This window comes from Suricata suricatta, chromosome 6 (genome assembly GCF_006229205.1).
Source record: "Suricata suricatta isolate VVHF042 chromosome 6, meerkat_22Aug2017_6uvM2_HiC, whole genome shotgun sequence".
Lineage (NCBI taxonomy): Eukaryota > Metazoa > Chordata > Mammalia > Carnivora > Herpestidae > Suricata > Suricata suricatta.
This window is the reverse complement of record NC_043705.1, coordinates 136967595-136975669: the sequence shown is the minus strand read 5'-3', so window position 1 is coordinate 136975669 and position 8075 is coordinate 136967595. Positions and strand designations below refer to the sequence as shown.

The 8075-nt window shown below is 51.0% G+C and overlaps 1 protein-coding gene across 1 annotated transcript in view; it reads left to right on the top strand.

Moving 5' to 3' along the window:
* Window positions 1–8075, top strand: part of TRIO (trio Rho guanine nucleotide exchange factor) — a 197873-nt gene that overhangs the window by 32452 nt on the left and 157346 nt on the right.

The window sequence follows — 8075 nt, the reverse complement described above, 5'->3', positions numbered from 1 at the left end:
GGGGCTCCTGGGAAGCAGGGTGGTGGGGGGCGGGGGCTCCTGGGAAGCAGGGTGGTGGGGGGCGGGGGCTCCTGGGAAGCAGGGTGGTGGGCGGCGAGCGCACTTCTCAGGACCGGCGGGCACAGGTCCCCGGAGGAGTCGTGCATCCATGTGCTGGGGAAGGTTCGAGTCCAGCGTTCCGGTCTGAGTGCATTTAGGAAATAGAGGCTCCCGCATGCTAGTAATTTAATTTTCCCGCATGAACGTTCTAGAAAGGAGCGAAGGGGGGGGTGGCGGCAGATAGCTCACTCACAAGTTGATGGGCCGCAGCAGAACTAAAGGCCTTAGCCACAAGGCTTCCCTTGGAGTCAGCCTGACCTGACCGCTGTCACATTCTTGCCGCGCTGGCCGTTCAGTCTGCCTGTTGCCCTCGGCTCTTCCGGCAACGTGCACCCTTCTCTCAGCACCTCCATCTGTAAAAGCGGGGCGTCTTGACATGGGCACTTACGTTTACCTACAGCGCAGCTTTACTAGGTTTTCCCTTGGTGCTCAAAGTATTACATAGCTTGATGGCAAGTAAGCTGCTTTTCAGGCCGAAGGCTTAGACCTCCATTTTTAGCCTAAAAACACATTTGCAACTGTGCTATAAACTCAGGGAGACAGTACCTTAACAGTGAAACCAACAGGGAAGACCTCGAATAGAACAGAACGAACTTTTATTTTTTGCCTTCATAATTCAAGTTTGAAAAGGTTTCAGGCTACAGAAAAGGGTTCAAAATCAAACAGAGAGCTCCCACGTGTCCTGAACCCAGGTTTCCCAGTTGCTAACATTTGTCCACGTTTGCTGCGCAGCCCCCTGCCCCCAGCTCTCTGTGCGACGGCAGACCCGCTGGGACACAGCACAACATCCTACCCACAGGCCTATTCCAATTTCCCACCATCCTCACGACGCGGTCCGGGACGCCGGCCAGCAGCACGAGTTACACTGAGCCGGCGCCTCTCGTTGGTTTCCGTCAGTCACAGTGGAGCATCCTTCAGTCTTGGTGACAGTGTTAGAGAATACAGCCCCTCCATTCTCCAGGATGAGCCCCATCTCCTGCCCGTCTGTCTCTGTTTCCTTCCGTGCTGGTGAAAGCCGAGTGTCACGCAGGGTCACAGGATGCTGACCTTTCGCCACTGGTGATGCTAACCTTGACCGCTTGGTGAGGTTGGTGTCTGCAGGTTTCTCTGGTGAAAAGTCGTCATTACAGAGTATTCGTTTCTGAGGAGCATGTTGTGGGAGATACTCCTCTATGTTCCTCATGAGACTCTCCGTGGCCTAATCATCGCCGGTGGCCCTGGCCCCTGTCCGCTGCCACCGTGATGGCTGCCTGGTGGCCCCTGTTCCTTCTGTTTGTAGTAGGTGGTCTACTCCTGAGAAGAAGGACTTTGTTTCTCTCCAGTGTATTTATTATTATAGCATGAATTTATGGTATCTTATATTCAGTGGGTTATCATCTGATGCTCTATTTTGATGGTTAAATTGTCCGCATTTAGCCAGCAGGAGCCCCTTTTTGTGTGTGATTTGTTTGTTTTTGTGTTCTGCCCTTGTCATTATCTGAGCACCCCTTTACATTCGGGTGCAATACTCGGGGCTTATCTTGTCCTTCCTGCCTCCTCCCTGGGCTCGGCCATCGCCCCGAGGGGTTCCAGTGACGTGTGTCATGTGGTACTGAGAATCTAAGTCGGGGCCACTCAGGAGTGATAGTTTGCTTGTGGGGTGTCCGTGCTTCGAGGCCCTCTGGGCAGGGAAGTCAGGAAGTCTTTGTGTGCGGCCGTGCACCCCCCATCCCCGTGCTTGCACGCACATGTCCGTGCACCCCGGAAACTGCTCCTGTGTCTGTTTCAAAGATCCAGATGTTTGTCCCAGTGCTTCTCTCGAATCCAGCCCGTCGGGGCTCTCTCCAGCCTTTCCCTTTCTTTTTAAATTCCTTCTCAGACAACAAGAAACCTGGCTCCTGTCATCCTCAGATCTGTTAACTGTTCGTGCAATGAGTGTATTTTTTCAGTCTGCTCCCTCCCCCCGCCATTTTGTTTGGCTTCTCTGTGTGCTTCTCCCCCATCCACCCAGAAAGCCTGGCAGGGGGCACTCCCAACCTCCACTGCCTCAGAACCTCCACACAAGTGAGGGAGGTGCGGAGAGAGAAAACCCCAAGCAGGCTCTGCGCTGCCAGCACAGAGCCCAACATAGGGCTCGAACCTACAAATGATGAGATCATGACCTGAGCTGAAACCAGGTGCTCAACCAACTGAGCCCCAAAGGAATGCTTTTAATTTTTTTAAAAAGTTTATTTTGAGAGAGAAAGGGAGAGGGAGAGAAGAGGAGCAGGGGAGGGGCAGAGAGAAAAGAATCGAGAGAGAGAGAGAGAATGAATCCAAAGCGGGCTCTACACTTTCAGTGCTGAGAGAGAGGGGGGGGGGAGAGAGAGAGAGAGAGAGCGAGCAAGCGAGCGAGCGAGAGAGAGGGAGAGAGAATGAATCCAAAGCGGGCTCTACACTTTCAGCGCTGAACCTGATGGGGCCTCTAACTCATGAACCACGAGATCATGACCTTAGCTGAAACCAAGAGTCAGATGCTTAATCAGCTGTGCCCTGCAGGTACCCCAGAATGCTCTGGATTTTAAAGGGATTCTCCATTTCCTAAACAAGTGGTTTTCTAACTCAAGGGTGCTAGTTAAAGTGCAGCCTCTCACACCCACCTCCAGAAAGCCTGACTCTCCTTCCGTATTTAATGGCTTCGTGCTGACCCTGTGCCTCTGAAGCACAGGCTTCCCCAGCTGCATGCTGGGAGCCAGCCCTGCCCTGTTTAAAGAGCTGTGGGTCCGCTGGGAGGCACTTCTCCCAGGGGTACACGTGGGCCCCCGCTGTGGCGCCGTGTCCTTGAGGAGTTGGGGACGTGGACGTGAGAGCAGGACACGCCCGTGCTTTCTCTTTTCCTTTCACATTCCCTCCTCCCTCCCATAATCTTTTCTTTAAACACTGTCCACGGTTCCTAGTCTCTGATGACACAAGTTTGCTGCAGGAGATCTTCCCAGCATTTTTTTCCAGGACACAAACACCTGCTTGTCAGTGTCGTAGCGAGACCCGTCCTGTGGCCTCTGTACACGTGACGTGGCAGGAGGAGTGCACACGTGCCTTGAGAGCCTGCACTTGTGGCCTGCGGGGGCCGGGCCGATACTGGCCGTGGTTGCTGATCACGGGGTGAGGTGGTACAGACATCTGGGGCCAGCTGTCGGGTTAGAAGTGGCAGGTACGATACTCCTTTTTAATATTTTGTTTTTAAGCAAGTGAACTCATCAGCCACTTTCCCCACAAACTGAATTCATTCGGATGACTTTTATCGGCACCGGCCCGTGCCGTCACGTGAACCTGCACACCGACCATTTGGCTTGTGATGTACGAGTGTGTAGTGTGTGCCCGTGCACCTGCCGAAGGTCTTCGGGTCAGCTGTGGCCGGGCCTCCTGGGGCAGGAGGAAGGGAAATGGCCTGTGGGCTGCGGCTGCGCTGATCTGCTGTTGCAGGATTTCGCTTCTGCATCTGCGTCTCAGGTTAGCAGGTGTGCTGACTTGAGCAGGGCCTCCTAGAAATGACTGGTTTGCTGCCTGGGAAGCTGGTCCACCTGTTTTAGGGCACCCTACATGTGGGTGATGGCATCGTTAGTGTTAATAGCACGTGAGGAAAAACAAACAGCTGATGAGTCACCGCGATCGTGAACTCATGAAATCTTACATCTGTGGCATGTGCAGAAGCGCGGTGCGGGCAGCGCTGCTGTTGACACTCAGGGTGGTGGCGTCAGCGTGTGGCAGTGTGTGGCACCGCATCGGAGGTGACAGACCTTAAGGCAGCCTCTGCTTACCCCCCAGACTTGAAGCCTTGCAAGGGCTTGAAATAGAGGAGTGAGAACAACAAGCCCAGGGCAAAGCTACGGAACATCCGTGTTCTCTGCGTAGGTCTGCCTCCACTGACTGGGCGGCTCCAGTGGTTTCTGGCTCTCAGCTTTCTTTTTAATGTTTATTTATTTTGAGAGTGAGAGTGTGGGCAAGAGCGAGCTAGGGAGGGGCAGAGAGAATTCCAAGCAGGCTTCGAGCTGTCAGTGCAGAGTCCAGCACGGGGCTCGAACTCCAGAACGGTGAGATCATGACCTGAGCCGAAGTCAGGAGTCGGACGCTTAACCGACTGAGCTACCCAGGTGCCCCTCCTGTTTTCATCTTGTTTTGGTTTTTCCTTCCTGATAAGCCCATGTAGACATATTGATAATCAAACATGGTTAGGAAGACCTAGCTTTGAGTAAGAAATTTTAATAGTTGAAAGACTTAGAAACCATCATCATTGGGGAGCCCAAAAATCTGAAGGCAAGAATTTTGCCTTTTCTTTATCAGGTGGCTTTCCTGACCTGTGGGGAAATTCCGCTGCCCATACAGGACCCTCTAGAACGTCACTGGCCTCAGTTCTTGGTAGTGTAGCCATCCTAGGACAGGGGTAGCCTCCTGACTCAGAGAGGAAGTATTCCTGTTTGGGTGAGGGGCATCAACCACGGCCACATGACAAGCTGACCCATGGTCCTCTTTCCGGTTTTATCAGAACTTTGATTTCAGAGCCATTTCTGCCAGAGGGGAGAGGAAAGAGGTGGCTGTGAAGCCGGTCTAGGCCGAGCATGGAGGTGTGCCCTCCGCTGGCCATGCTGGGCCACGCCCGCCAAACATCAAAGCAACTCCTGTTGGTTTGAGTTGATACAAATAGTGCAATGTGTTTTCATGGAAGTTTTGAAGAGGGACCACACTTTCTTCACGACCTGCTAAGTGTGGTCATTCCTGATCATGCCTTTATATACTTGTGTATTTTGCTTAATTGGGTTATTCCTGGGGAAGAACGCTTCCTAGCCCTTCTAGATCTACAGCTCCACATTTGGACCTAATTGACTTCCTGTAGGTCATACGTGGTCTTGCGTGGAGGTGGACTTCACAACCATGAGCAATAATCTCTAGGTACTGTTCCCTGTACTTCGATCAGAACAGTATTCTTACTCTGTGCACGGGAAGAAGATTCCCACTCGTCACCCTTCGCTCTAATCCGATTCGTGGGAAGTCAGAGCTCCCAGTATCAGGGATAAGGACAGGCTAGTCTCTGTGAGGTTGGTGGAGATGTTTTTAGCGCAGCGCACTCAGTCTCACAAATCTAATGTGTAGCTTGATTAAAAGTAAATATCCAAGGACCAAGTTAAGACTTTTCAGTTTTCTTAACTCATTTAGTTACTAGAGCTTATTAGTTCATATGTTTATAGCACACTGTTGTAACTTTCGTTACCCATCAAGTCCCTGAGTGCTGTATTCCAAGAAAAAGAGAGAGCAGAGCCTGAAAAAACTGAGCCAGTTTGATTTGTTCACAAATCTACAGAAAAGAAATACTTCTTTTTATAATAAAGGTTGGTTTTTTTGGTGGCCATATTATCCCTTTATGGGTCAGGGTTTGCATGGACGCTGGGAAAACCTTTTTAGACCAAACCTGTAGCTTCACCTGGTTCAAACCTTCACCCACCTGGTTCTGTGGTGAGGAAATCCGGAGTACCCCGCATGCCATGAATGTGAGTTGTTTGTTTCAGTACGTAAACTATGTGGGGTTTTAGGGCAGCGACACAGTCTTCAGTGTCTGTTGTTACTTCTCTTCTGGTTATTCTGTACCATTTACAAACCTTTGTTTCTATGCAGTAAAATAGTAGCTTCAAAAAATCCTAGCATATTTTTCCCTATGTAATACTACTGTACTCAGGAAGACAGACATTTTGCCAAAAGTCACTGAAATAGAGATGAAATCCTTGATGTACTTGAATAGTGTCTTTTAAATCGACGTATCTGTGAGAGCTGTGCCGAAATAAAATGGAATTGTCTCTGAAAGGCGTACTGGAGAAATGCCGCGTAGAGCTGGTGTTTGGGTATTGGGATGCGGTGCTGTCTGGTCTTCGTGGGTGTAAGAGGCATTTTCCTGCCTGGAGGCTTTCTGCCACCACAGTCTCTACCACTGGCTGTACCAGCAGGGGCCCTGACACCGACACTTTAGTCCCTGCTTAGGAATTCCCAGAAGGCAGAGTGTTGCTTAACAAGTAGTCCCCTGTTCCCGTTCTGTGTATGTCCCTGCCGTCTCCCACCACCCCTCCATCATGAGTAAGCGTGTTCTAAACCCAGTAATACCCGCTCGGGAGCTCTGGCACACATTGCAAAGACACCTGAGGAAAAGACCGAGTTTTGGAATATTCTTGCTCAGATGATTTCTTTATTCACAGGAGCAGAATATTAATGGTGTCGCACGAATGCCTATGGACACGTGGTGAGGGCTGAGAATCGATCTGTCATTTTGTATTTCTAGTGTACGATCCAAAACAGCAGCTTACGATCAGAGGCTTGCTCTCCGCCAGCGTAGGAGTCCCAGGGCTGCCTTTCCGAGGCCGGTGCAGCAGCTGTTAGTTCGAGATCTCTGGATCCTTTGGTCTTTGTCTTTTGCCTCCCTTGGCAGGTGGGCTGCCATCCTGCAGGCTGCCTCGAGGTTATGAACAGCCGCTGAAGTCCTGCCACCTCCACCCGGTCCTTGGCGGCACGGAGCAGCGAGCACACCCCACCTCCTGAGCATCTTTCCTGGAAGCGCCCTCAGCGGCGTTCACTTCTGTGTGGTCGCCACTCCCGTGTGTGGGCACGGCTGGAGGTGCAGCTTCACAGCGGGGTTTGGTGTCAGGGAGGGGCCATTGCACTGTGAGGAGGCAGCTGTCAGTGTCTGCCCTACCTCTGATCTAGATCCTTCTAAAACATATCACCGGATCATATGCTCTGTATGTTTCTTGACTTCCGTTTATTATAAGGGGTAAAACTTAGAGGAAATATTCGTCAGGAATTCCTGCTGGGCTCTGTAGAACGTGAGATGTGTGACTGGGGCGCTGATTTTCAGTCCTGAGAGAAGCTGCACCCCTAGTGATGAAAGTTTTCTGATGCCAGCTGGAGTCAAATGTATGAATACTCTTATCTCCAGACAAGATTTATGGGTGTGCTTATATATAAATCATATATATGCTGCAATATTAATTAGAGACAAAGTGATTTATAATAACACGTCTTTTGGTCTATAAATGCCTAAGTCCAAGCACAACAGAAGAAGAAATTAGATATTCAGATTTTTGTCTGGGCTGGCCCTAGAGGAAAAACTGTTATGAATATAGCAAATGCAGACTGGACACACGTTATACTGGTGACTCCGATACTGGCATTGTCGCCTGCTACTTTGGGATGGTAAGCAGCTCTTAGAAGGTTCCAGAGAAAACTGAGCACTGCCTATTAAGGTGATTTGCTTTGATTAACATGGTAATTGCATTCCTGGAAAAGTCAGTGTATGTTAGAGTAGGCCAAGGAAAAAAGAAGGAAGGAACCTTCATGAGTGTGTGTCAGGTGGAGCCTCGCCCTGAGAATTGAGCGGGACAGGTCTTCATTTCCAGGGACCACCTCCCGCTCTGGACCCTTCACAGCGAGTCCCTTCCTGCAAATCCGTCACGGTGCCCCTGTCTCCAAAGTCATCGTATCGAAAATGCCCCTGTGAGTTCTAGTGACTCCTGGGGCTGGGGCCAAGGCCTGCGTCGGAAGACTCACATTCCCAGGTGGTGTTTGTATACGTGCCGGATACTGCGTGGTTTAGTTGGTTCCTTTTTTACCCGTCATCTCTGGTTATGTCTTGTGGGCTTGTTTCTGCTGACCTTCCGGCATCTTGATGCGTTAGGTCAGCTCCACTCCGTGAAGGCTCGCGAGCGGCCTTCGTGAGGAGCAGTCAGCCCCTCCGACCGAGGTCTCAGAAATCAGACTCGTTTCCATTCCGGCACCACTTAAAGGTGTAAGGGGCTGAAAGGAAATTCCCAGGCCTCCCGCCGGCCCCCTGTTCTGGGTGGACAGGTGCTTCCCCGTCCATTGACCTCCTCCTTGGAGCCCTATTTGTGTCTGTTAACAAAGCTCCGGTCTCTGCTCCTCCGAGCGGAAACCCCATGAGGTTTTCAGATTCAGACGCCTCTGAGCACAGAGATCATGGT